Source organism: Cynocephalus volans, chromosome 17 (genome assembly GCF_027409185.1).
Source record: "Cynocephalus volans isolate mCynVol1 chromosome 17, mCynVol1.pri, whole genome shotgun sequence".
Taxonomy (NCBI): Eukaryota; Metazoa; Chordata; class Mammalia; order Dermoptera; family Cynocephalidae; genus Cynocephalus; species Cynocephalus volans.
The window spans coordinates 24,496,172-24,508,766 of NC_084476.1; the positions used below are offsets into that span (position 1 = coordinate 24,496,172).

Below are 12,595 nucleotides of genomic sequence, written 5' to 3' on the forward strand. Positions count from 1 at the left end.
TTATGATCCATCTCAGTCTTATTAAAATCTTCTCATTTATTATATTTTTAAATATAAATCAAACAATGCTTATCAATGTGAGGCTTTTCAAATATAACTGAGTGTTCTAAGGTTTTCTTTAGTAATTTGGTATTTGATATAGCTGAGTTGAAAATCTAGTTCTGAAGGCCACTTACAGTTCAGATTAATGTAGAAAGTAGAAATAGTTCATCCCTGTATTATATGTATTTTAAATATTATGGGTTGACTTAGGTAAAGTTGTCCCACCCAGCACTTTCTGACCGTCTCTGTCCATTGTCTCTTCTGGCTAGCAATTTCAGTGCTTCTGCTTCACTTGCATTTATTGGATTTTATGGTGGTGTTCATATTGTTAAAACACCTTAAAAAATAAACATACATACATATAGCAAACAGCATTTGACACAAAGAATAGGATGTCCAAGATAAGCATAATGGGAAACCGTTGTTTATATTATCTTTTGGAGTTGGGTCGAATTGACCTGCTTTCACAAACTTTGAACATATTCATGAGTTTAAAATAAATGGAGAGGTTCCTGTTGGTGGAATATGCATTTTGGGGATAGATATTTAAGTCTGTTTCTCATTTGGGAACAATACTCAAGAGATTAAAAACTGCACGCTCAGTTATATCCAGGATTGCCTTTGGTGTCTCTGTGGGTGCCTGTGGGAGAAAAGATATTTAAAGTGAATGTGTTTGGGTCTTATCAGAAATATAATTTGTGATTTTAGAGTTTTATCTGGCAAAAGTGAATATGTGAGACATTTAAAAAACTTACTGTTCAGGAGTTAAGGAATTATGCTTGAAGGACTGTCATGCCTGTTTTATGGAGGGAAGAAGAGATATCTTGATGATAAATGAAAGAAAATTTTAAATGTTAGTCACAGGAATCATATTTGAATGCAGAATTTGGCCTTTTGACTACTCGTTTTGCAGCAAGCACTTTGAAAACATAAAAATCAGATCCTACTCTGTGGAGAAGATAAGCTGATTAGTTGGTTCAATAGGCAATATATATTTTTATAGACTTAAATACTAGGAATGTGCTGTAAAACTGTGCATTAGATGGAGAAATTTCTCATAAGATTGTCCTTCTTTCTTGGATCCCATCCAAGAAAGCTTAGGTAACGAATAATAGGCCAATAAGGCTCATATTTTATCTAAATTATGTGAAAAATAAGCCAACAGTTACTTACTTCCTCTATTTGCTGTTTGAGTATGATTATACAACAAATGGTTTTAGCCAGTGGCAAGAGTGGATTTCAGGTATGCCCTATAAGTTGCTTTTCTGGATTTGGAAAAGTAATAATGGATTTTTTTTTTTTTTTTTTAAGAATTGAAAATACCTTTAAGTATAAAATCCATTATTTTATAGACAGAAATGAAATTGCTTTTAGAGATTAAGTGATTCACTAGAATGTGTCATGAGGGCAGGGATGTTTGGTATTTTTTTCACTAGTGTGTTTCCAGTGTCTGGCACATAGTTCTCAAAAAATACTTAATGAATGAATGCCAAATTGTTACACAGCTCGTTAGGTGGCAAACTAATGCTGGAACCCAAGCTTTCTAATTTTGCTGGTGTTTCTTCTATTAGGTATACACCATGGTAAGAAAGAATTCTTTTCATTTTTTAGGCTGGGATTTTTTTCAAGACAGGTAAACATTTCAGGCCACTTAGAGCCATACCATGTTATGTCTAGCTGTATTACTGTGGATGTTCTATGTGGGGTATCAATTTTTGAGCTTTGCCTAAATTAAGAAAACTAGTTTATGGTACTTCTCATGTAATACTTGTTTTATTTCTTCATGTCATTTTGTATTTTTTTTTTTTTTAAAGATGACCGGTAAGGGGATCTTAACCCTTGACTTGGTGTTGTCAGCACCACGCTCTCCCATGAGAGCTAACTGGCCATCCCTATATATAGGGATCCTAACCGTGGCCTTGATGATATCAGCACCACACTCTCCCAAGTGAGCCGCAGGCCGGCCCTTCATTTTGTATTTTGAAATGCTTATTGAGAAACAGTGAGAAGTAACTGTTATCCTTAATTTTGAGTTCTTTTAAATGAAGAACCAGTCAGGTGATTAGGAGTGATAACTGTGTGTATTTCAAGAATTTTATTATACCAGATAAATTAAAGTGTCAGCATTGTGGGTAAGCTTTTTGTGTGTATGCCTAAGCATATTTTAAATTTCCAGCTTATACTTTAATTATTACTAGTTGGCTTATCTTAAACTCAGATGTTTCCCATATTATGGTTATTTTTTCATTTTTTTTTTTTTAAAAGATGACCGATAAGGGGATCTTAACCCTTGACTTGGTGTTGTGAGCACCACGCTCAGCCAGTGAGCGAACCGGCCATCCGTATATGGGATCCGAACCCGGGGCCTTGGTGTTCTCAGCACCACACTCTCCTGAGTGAGCCACGGGCCGGCCCTATGGTTATTTTTTCAAAACATGATTTTTTTTTTAAGTGATGGTCTCCCATTTTAAAATGTTTTAGTCTCTTTCTGGGTTATCATCCTATTTTAAGTGAGTACATGAGTATTAAAAAACTCAAATATATAGGAAGGACCATAATTGGCTTCCAGTAATGATCATGCCTGTCACTGTATAGGAAAGAGCAATATCGCATATTTAAATTACTTTTGAAGATCACTTTTCTATTTGCTTGACAGAGGTTAGCAATCTTCAGCCCATGGGCCAAATCTGGCTTGCCATCTGTTTTTGTAAATAGTTTTATTGGAATACAGCCATGCACCTTCGTTTTCACATTATCTATGGCTACTTTCACACTACACTGGCAGAATTGATTAGTTGTAGTGGAGACTGCAAAGCCTAAAATGTTAACTCTCTGGCCCTTTATAGAAAAGGTTTGCCTACTGTCTGCTTGAACTATAGGAAATGTAGGAGGCCTTTGCTGCAAATCCTTTTCCTTTTAAACTGAGCTGTAATTTACATAGAGTGAAATATACAGGTCTTAAGGTTATAATTCAATAAGTTCAGTCAAATGAATCCACTGATTACACCAATGAAGACAATAGAACACCACTCCCAGAAAGTTCCCTGTTGCCTCTTTCTAGACCCAGACTAAGCAACTGTTCTCATGTCTATCACCATACATTAGTTTTACCTGTTTTTGAACATCAAATAAATGGAATCATAGAGCATAAGCTCTTTGATGTCTTCTGGCTTATTTTACTCAGTGGAATGATTTTGAGATTCTTCCATGTTGTTGCATGTATCATAGTTCATTCTTTTTTATTTCTGTGAATATTCTGTTGTGTGACTATATCACATTATGTAAAAATCCGTTCTCATACTGGTAGACATTGGGATTCTTTCCAGTTTTGGACTGTTATGAATAAAGCTACTTTGAACATTTGTGTATAAGTTTTTGGGTACACTTATGTTTATTTCTACTACAGGTTTGTGAGTAGAATTCCTAGGTGATAGGATATGTGTGTGTTTAACTTTATAGGAAACTGTTGAACTGTTTTCCAAAGTGTTATGCCACTTTCCACTCTGACCAGCTTTGTATTAGGGTTCAGGTTGCCACACATCCTTGTCAACTCTTTGTGTTGACAGTCTTTGCTTTAATGCATTCTCATGGATACTTGAAATGTTTAGTATTATCTCATTTTAGTGTTAATTTGCATTACTCACTTAATGACTAGTGGTGGTGAGTACCCCTTTAAGTGTTTATTAACCTTTAACTTGTCTTATCTTGTGAATATCTGTTAATTCTTTTTTTTTTTTTTGGTGGCAGGCTAGTTGCCTGTTGTTTTAAAGTGAGTTTCTTGTGGACAACTTATAGTTGAGTCTTTTTTTTTTTTTTTTAAATCAACTCTGATAATCTCTGTCTCTTAGTTGGTTAAATAGATCATTCACACTTCAAGTTGGATTAATATCTACCATGCTCATAACTGTTCTTATTCATTGTATTAGATCTTTTTTCTTCCCCTCATTTTCTGCCTTCTCTGATTTTGAATATTTTATGTTTCATTTATCTCCCATCAACATATTAATTATAATTTCTTAAACATTTTTTTTAGTGATTGCCTTATATATTTTAGCATATACATTTACAACTCATCTAAATCCACCTTCAAATAACACTGTACTGCTTCATGTGTAGTGCAGGTATGTTATAACAGAACGTTCCCAATTCCTCTTCCCTGACCCTTATGACATTACTGTCCTTCATTTCACTTAAACATATGCAGTAATCACCCCGTACATTGTTACTTTCTTTTCTTTTAAGGTGACCAGTAAGGGGATCTTAACCCTTGGGTTGGTGTTATCAGCACCATGCTCTCCCAAGTGAGCTCCGGGTCCGGCCCTTTACTTTTAAGTAAGCAGTTATCTTGTAGCTTATGAATAAGCATAGAAGATTTTATTTGCTGTCATTTATTAGTTTCCCAGCAGCCTTCCTTTATATAGATCTGAGTTTCTGGTCTATAATGTTTTCCTTTTCCCCAAAGAACTTTTTTTTTTTTTTTTTAACTTTTCTTGCAGGACAGGTCTACTGACAATGAATTCCCTTGGTTTCTGATGAGAAAGAAACTGCTGTAATCCTTACCATTATTCCTCTATAGATATAGTGTTTTTTTCCTGTGGTTTCTTTTACAATTTTTCTCTTTGTCTTTGGTCTTCTGCAGTTTGAATGATATACCGAGGTGTAGATTTTTTGGTATTTGTCCTGCTTGATGTTTTCTGAGCTTTCTGAATTTGTAGTTTGATATATATCATTAATTATGGAGAATTCTTGGCCATTATTACTTTCAAATGTTTCTTTTGCTCTGCACTCTCTTTTTCTTTTTCTAAATTCCAGTTACTTCTATGTTATACTTTTGAAATTGTCCCACAGTTCTTGGATGTTCTGTTTTTCTTTTTGTTTATTTTTATTTATTTATTTATTTCATTTTGGGAAGTTTCTATTGAAATATCTGCAAGCTCATTGATTCTTTCTTCAGCCATGTCCAATTCACTGATGAGCCCATCAAAAGCATTCTTCATTTTTATTATAGTGTTTTATTTTATTAAATTTTTTATTGAAGTATGATTGATTATTTTGGGGGCACAGCATTTGGGGTGCATTACCTATGAAGAACATGTATTGATCAAATCAATATTATTAACATATTAATTATTACAAATCGTAATTATGGCCCTACAGTGTTTTTTATTTCTGGTGATTCCTTTTGGTTTTTTTATAGAGTTTCCATACCTTTGTTTACATTACCCATCTTTCTTGAATGTTATCTACTTTTTCCGTTAGACCTTTTAACACAATGATTATATTACTTTATTTTATTTTATTTTCATTTTTGGTGGTTGGCCAGTATGGGGATTTGAATCTTTGACCTCAGTGTTATCAGTGCCATGTTCTAACCAGGTGAGCTAACTGGTCACCTGATCATAGTTATTTTAAAACCTGCCTGATAATTCCAAAATCTGGGTACTATTTGAGTCTTGTCCTGATGCTTGTTTTGTCTCTATAGTCTGTATTTTTTCTTGCCTTTTAAAATTCCTTGCAAGTTTTTGTTGAAAGCCAGACAAGATGTATCAGAATAGGAACTGAGGTAAAAGGCCTTTAGTGTGTTTTATGTTAATCTAACTAGGAGTTGGTCTGTGTTTAATGTTTGCTGTAGGCAGAGGCTTCAGGTTTCTTTAGTGTCCTCGTTTCTGTCTCCCTAGAGTCTGAGCCTTGCAGGTCTTTCAGCTGTAATCCATTGCTATTATACTGGAACCCTGTGATGTAGTGGTAAGTTGTTGGGGAGGGGCACTGCTCTGTAATGTTGTGATTAAATGTTAGCCTTTTACTGGGCCTGTGTCCTTGGTCTGTGACATTAACAAGTGTTTCTTAGGTTTTTTCCCACCCTTTGGTAAGACAGGAAGGCTAGAGAGGGCTGGACTTGAGAAAAAGCCCTTCCCTCAAACCAGATAAGGTAAAGTCTTTTATCCATTAGAGTAGGACTTTAATTATGGATCACCCAGACATATTTACGGTGGTAACTTTCCCCCACGTCCTCCTAGAGACTGGAAGAGACCTTTCTTATCTTTTCATCTCAAGAACTTGTAGGGTTTCTGAGGGTAAAACCCGGAAAAGTATGGGAGCCCCATAAGACTGCAGGTTCCAGGGGTTTTTCACTCTGATAGTCATACTCAGCCTCCAGTAATTTGTCAGTTACTATTTAAGTGTTCCTACCAATTTATGGCTCCAGCAGCTTCTCCAGTTAAGGACATATGAGCTGTGACTATGGATTTGACAGTTTCTCCAGATTTTTAGGTGGTGGTTTGCTCTGTGACCTTAGTTCTGTGATGGGTCCGAGAATAGCCAGTGAGTCCAGGAACAGCTGATGATCTTTAGTTAAGTGTCTTTCTTTCTGCAAAGACGGAAGAGACAATTTCCATGCTGTTTACTGACTAGAAGTCCTACCTATTCTTTCAAATAGGATCTATGTCTCTATTATTGAGTTGTAAGGGTTCTTTATATATTCTAGATGTAAGTCCTTTGTCAGATATATGTATTGTGAGTATTTTCTCTCAGTCTGTGACTTGTCTATTTATTAATGGTGTCTTTTGATAAATAGAATAATTTAATTTTGATAAATTTATTTTTTCTTCTGTAATTTTGGTAATAGCTTTCTATGTCTTATCTATCTAAGAAATCTGCTTATCCCAAGCATATGAAGGAAGATATTCTCCTTTATTTGCTTCAAGAAGCCTTTTACGGTTAGGTCTAAGATGAATCTGAAATTTATTTATGTGTATGGTGTGAGATAGAGTAGGAGATTCATTTGTTTCTATATGGTTATCTAGTTAGTTGGCACCATTGTTCAAAAGATTTTCCTTTCCATACTGAATTGTGTTGGCATCATTATTTGAAAGTCAATTTGCATATGTGCGGGAGTCTGTTTCTGCTTACTCTATTCATATCCCTTTATCTATGTATCTTATGTTAATATCACACTGTCTTGATAAGAGTGGGTTTATAGTATATCTAAAAATCAAGCAATGTAGCTTCTCCAATTTTGTTCTTATTTATCAAAATTGCTTTAGCACTTTTAACTTGAATTTTATTTTAAAATTTAATTTGAATTTCATTTTAAAATTTAAAATCAGATTGCCATTTTCCATAAAAGAAACTGGGACTTTGAGATTGATTAGAATTGGTAGATCAGTTGATATTTCAACCATATTTTGTTTTATTATTTAAAATTTGTTTTCCTCTATTTATTTATTTAATTTACCTTCTGAAGGAAAGGCAAAGTTTATTATTTGTTATGCCTTTTCTTCCCAAGCACAAGAGAGTAATGTCCTAAATGTCCCTGTATTCCTTTATTTTAAAACAGTTTTTTAAATTGACAAAAATTGTATATCTTTATGGTGTACAACATGATGTTTTCAAATAGTCATGCGCTGCATAATGATCTTTCAGTCAATGACGGACCGCATGTGTGACAATGGTCTCATAAGATTAAAATGGCTATACCCTAATGCCTTGGTATATAGTAGGCTATATCATGTAGGTTTGTGTAAGTACACTCTGTGATGTTCTCACAGCAGTGAATTCATTTCTCAGAAAATATCCCTGTCCTTAAGCTGCACATGACTGTATGTATACATTGTGGAATGGCTAAATCGAGTTATTAAACATATACATTACCTCAGACACTTATTTTTTTGCGGTGAGAACACTTAAAATAAACTGTTAGCCATTTTCAAGTATTCAGGACATTGCTATTAACTATACTCACCATGTCTTACAATAGATCTCTTGAACTTTTTCCTTCTAACTGAAATTTTGTATCCTTTGACCAACATCTCCCCAATAGTCCCCCCTCCAATTCCTTCAGTGTCTGGTCACCACCGTTCTGCTCTCTGCTGCTGTGAGTTCATATTGTTTAAATTCCATGTGTAAGTGAGATAATGCAGTATTTGTCTTTCTGTGCCTGGCTTATTTTGCTAAACGTAATAATATCCAGGTTCATCCATGTTGTCAAAAATGGTAGGATTTTTAAGGCTGAAGAGTATTGAATTATGTATATATTCTGCATTTTCTTTAGCTAATCATCTGTTGATAGACACTTAAGTTGATTCCATATCTTGGCTATTGTGAATAATGCTGTAGTGAACATGGGAGTGCACATATGTCTTCAACATAGTGATTTCATTTCCTTTGGATATGTATCCAATAGTGGGATTGCTGGATCCTGTAGTTCTATTTTTAATTTTTTGAGAAACCTTCATACTATTTTTAGTAATGGCTGTACATCCTCACCAACACTTGTTATCTTTCATCTTTTTGATAATAGCTATTTTAACAGATGTGAGGTGATATCCTATTGTGGTTTTGCTTTGCATTTGATTTGTATTTCCCTAATGATTAGTGAGGTTGAACATTTTTTCATGTGTCTGTTGGCCATTTGTATGTCTTCTTTTGAGAAATGTCTATTTAGGTCCTTTGCCCATTTTTTAATCAGGTTATTTGTCTCCCTCTCCCACCACCCCAGTGTTTTCTTCTAGTAGTTTTACTGTTTAAGGTCTTACATTTAAGTCTTTAGTTCATTTTAAATTGATTTTTTTTATATATATAGTATGAGATAAGGGCCTAATTTTATTCTTCTGAATGTGGATATCCAGTGTTCCCAGCACCATTTATTGAAGAGACTGTTCTTTCACCATTGAGTGTTGGCATCTTTGTCAAAAATCAATTGACTGTAAATGAGTGGATTTATTTCTGGGCTGTGTATTCTTTTCCACTGGCCTATCTGTTTTTGCTGCCAGTACCATACTGTTTTGATTACTACAGCTTTGTTGCAGATTTTGAGATCAGGTACTGTGATGCTTCCAGTTTTGTTCTTTTCATTCAAGATTGGTTTGGCTATTTGGGGTCTTTTGTGGTTCCATATGAATTTTAGGAGAGTTTTTTCTATGTCTGTGAAAAATGTTACTGGAATTTTGATAGGGATTGCATTGAATCTGTATATTGCTTTGCAGGGTATGGACATTTTAACAATATTCTTCCAATCCATGAACATGGGATATATTTGCATTTATTTGTATCTTTTTTTCAATATCTTTTATCAGTGTTTTATAGTTTTCAGTGTATAGAGTTTTTATCTCCTTGATTAAATTTCTCAGGTGTTTTGTAATTTTTAATTCTGTAGCTATTGTGCATGGGATTGTTTCTTGATTTCTTTTTGACATTTTGTCTATATTGAGTCTTCTAATGTATGAAACAGAATATCTTAAATTTTTTAGGTCTTTCATTTCTATCAGAACTGTTTTGTAGTTTTCAATGTATAGGTTGTCATCCTAAATAACAGAGAGGCTGTCTGAAAGAATAATGAGTTTAATCTGGAATAGGGCATTGGTATGAGAATAATTACATGCCATAGTAAACTGTATGTGTATTCAGGGAGGTATAGAAAGGCAAAGATTTTTAAAGGAAAAATGAGGGAGGATTACACAATTGTTTTAGGATAATTATTCTAGACTACTAGAGAATCAGTAACAAGGGTTTATGCCTATCTGAGATTGGACAAGCAGTTGCTGGGCAGATGTCCTTGCAGAAGTATTTTTTGTGTAAGGTTGCGATGGCCTCTGCAAGGTTGTGGTTTTGCAGAGTGCTTTGTAATGGTTTCTTGTTATCAGGCATATGTGCATGAGAACTCTCTCCTTCGTGGCCTTTCTCTGGCTCTATTTGTCAGGATTTTTAACAAGGTTTTGCACTTGTATCCCATTTTTGTTTGCTAATGTAAATGGTGTTTTATTACTTAAAGTACATGAGAGAATATACATGGGTTATATGCAAATATTATGCTATTTTATATTGGACTTGAGCATCCTCAGATTTTGATAGAATTTGAGAGCTCTATAACTTTGTGAGGTTAGGAGCAACAGTAGCTGAGACTATTACTAGAGGAGAGTTCCTTTCCAAATGTGCAGAGAGAATACTGGCAGATTAAGGGTGGTTTGTGCTCAGTCACTATTGCAGACAGGAACTTTATTCAGTAGCAGTACTGCCAGTGATGATGTGTTGGAGCAATAGCAGCAACAACCAATGAGCTGTAATAGCTGAAGAGAACCAACCTTTTAGACTGGGCTAGCACTCCTAAGACTTCAAAACTTACCATTCAGGAGAGGACAGACATTTTTCTGAGAAGTTAATAGCTGTTTTGGGTGAAAGAAGAAATGGGAAAATCCGTAATTAGTCATAGATTTCAACACCTTTCTCAATTATTGATAGAATAAGGAGACAGGACACCAACACGCTGTTTACCAGTGCTGCTCTCACTCTCCTCCCTCAGATTAAAAAAATGTAGGGAACAGTTATCCTATTTTATGGAATGAAACATTACCCAATTCTAGAATCACAAAGCCAACAGAGATTTTTAAACTAAATTTAAAAAAAATTCATATTATCCCTATCCTGCTAGGTAGCAGTATATAAGAAGTCCTTTTAAAAGGGAAGTTTGTTTATCTATTAAGATGTTAGACCAATTTTACAGAAGAGGATACCAAACTTATGAAGGTCTCATAACCTCATCCCCCCAGGTCAGATAGGTGATAAGTGACACAGGCTGGATTCATACAAAGGTTTGTTTTCGAAACTCATGCTGTTTTCTATCATGGTGTCTCTACTGGCTTTAGGATCTTTAATATTCCAGGTGGTATTTGGTTAATAAGTTTCATTATTTCTAGAATGATACTATTATATAGTAACATGTTACATAGTAATACTTGTTACTGTATAACAAATAGAATACCATTTTATTAGAGTTAGAGATGGAAGCATAGCATGCAGTCTGCTAAAGCAGTAATCTCTAGTTCACTAAGTTGAAAAGGTTGGAATACCTCCTTTTGTGATGCATTGGAATTTCATCTGTTTAGGCTCATTACTGTTCACTCTGTCTTAATCCACTGAAGAAACATGAAAACTATCCTAAGACCGTACAGTGTAGCTATTATAAAATTCATAGGTACTTGTGGATTACTAAATAATGCAAGAAGAAATTTAAAATTTTAAAAATTTTTAGTACCATTTTTGGGATACTATATTCAGTAATGGTCAGTAGTAGAATTGACCAGAATCATCATGAAGTACATTTAAATTGAAAGATCCAGCTGTGGAGCTTTAGACAAATTTTAGCAGAATTTTTAAACTTTATCTTTTTCAAAAGGAAAATAGCCTCTTTCCCTTTGATTAATTTTTAAATGTAGCAAGTATAAAGGAGAAAGTAAAGGCCAGACATCATAATTTCTGTTAATATTTAGGTAAATTTCCTTTTAGACCTTTACATGTATGCACATATGGTATATGTTTATCCTTATTTATTTTTATAAAAATGGAAAATACGTGTTACATTATGAGTAATAAGCGGGTACTTCAAAAAGTTAATGGAAAAATAGAATTAAAAGATAATGTAAATCTTTCCTTGAACTTTTGAAGTGGCCTTGTACATATAGCTTTTGAAATGAAATGAAAAGTGTTTTGTAGTTTATATTCAGGTTGATAAGTGTGGTGCTCCATTATTTTAATAACCACCTGGAATTTCATTGCATGAATATACTGAAACTCATTTAACTAATCTCTTAAGGGCAGAGTGGTAGCTTAATATTTTGGCAATTTAGTTTAGCAATGAAAAGTATGGACTCTGAAATTGGCATGCCTGGGTTTGAATCCTAACCCTAACTCTTTATAGTATAATCTTGTGTAAGTTACTTAATTCATTTGTGGCTTAGTTCTCTCATTCCCAATATGATATTAGGCTTTCCAACTCTATGTTATGAGAAATCTACTTAGGTTTTGTTGATGAATGTTTGAGAAGAGGGAAGTTTTGATGATGGTTTGGCTTAATAAAGATAACTAACAAGTGTGTATATATAAACTTCAGAGAATCACTGTCAATACAGGGCTTACTATGAGTGCAGTAAATTATTAAGTAGGCCAATTAGCCACAACTATAGACCTTTGTTATTTTTACAGGACATAGCTATGATTTCCAAAGTTTAGGTGATCAGAAGACTCCTTTGTCAGAGCTAGCAATTGTAAACACAGTTTTATGACCAGAATTGTATCTGTCTGTGCAGCTACTTCTCTTCTCCCCTTGTTCACTCTTCAGCCACAGTTGCCACCTTACTGTTTTCTAGAACTTATGAGGTATTCTATCAGTTTCCTCTACCTTCAAAATTCTTTTCTCATATATCTACATAGCTTACTTCTTACCTCCTGTAAGGCTTTCCTTAAATGTCACTTTCTCTTAAATCTTACCTTAACTACCCTATTTAAAATTTCAGTTCCTTTCTCTCTGCCAGCACTCTTGATGTTCCTTATCCTGCTTTTTAAAAAGCACTTACTACTTTAAAACTTTATGTTTTAATTACATTGATTATTATGTTTCTTTCTGCAAGATTGAAAACTTCATTAAGGTAAGGGTGGGGATTTTTGTCCATTCCCTAATCTTCCTCAGTGGTTAGGGCCTGGCAGGTAGTTGGTGCTCAGTAAATATTTGTTGAATTTGTTTAATGAGTGAATATTACTGCTAAGATGTATACATATTGAA

At 34.2% G+C, this 12,595-nt stretch overlaps 1 protein-coding gene across 4 annotated transcripts in view; it reads left to right on the plus strand.

The window, feature by feature from the left end:
• Window positions 1-12,595, plus strand: part of PTBP3 (polypyrimidine tract binding protein 3) — a 99,834-nt gene that overhangs the window by 3,590 nt on the left and 83,649 nt on the right. The window lies entirely within an intron of this gene.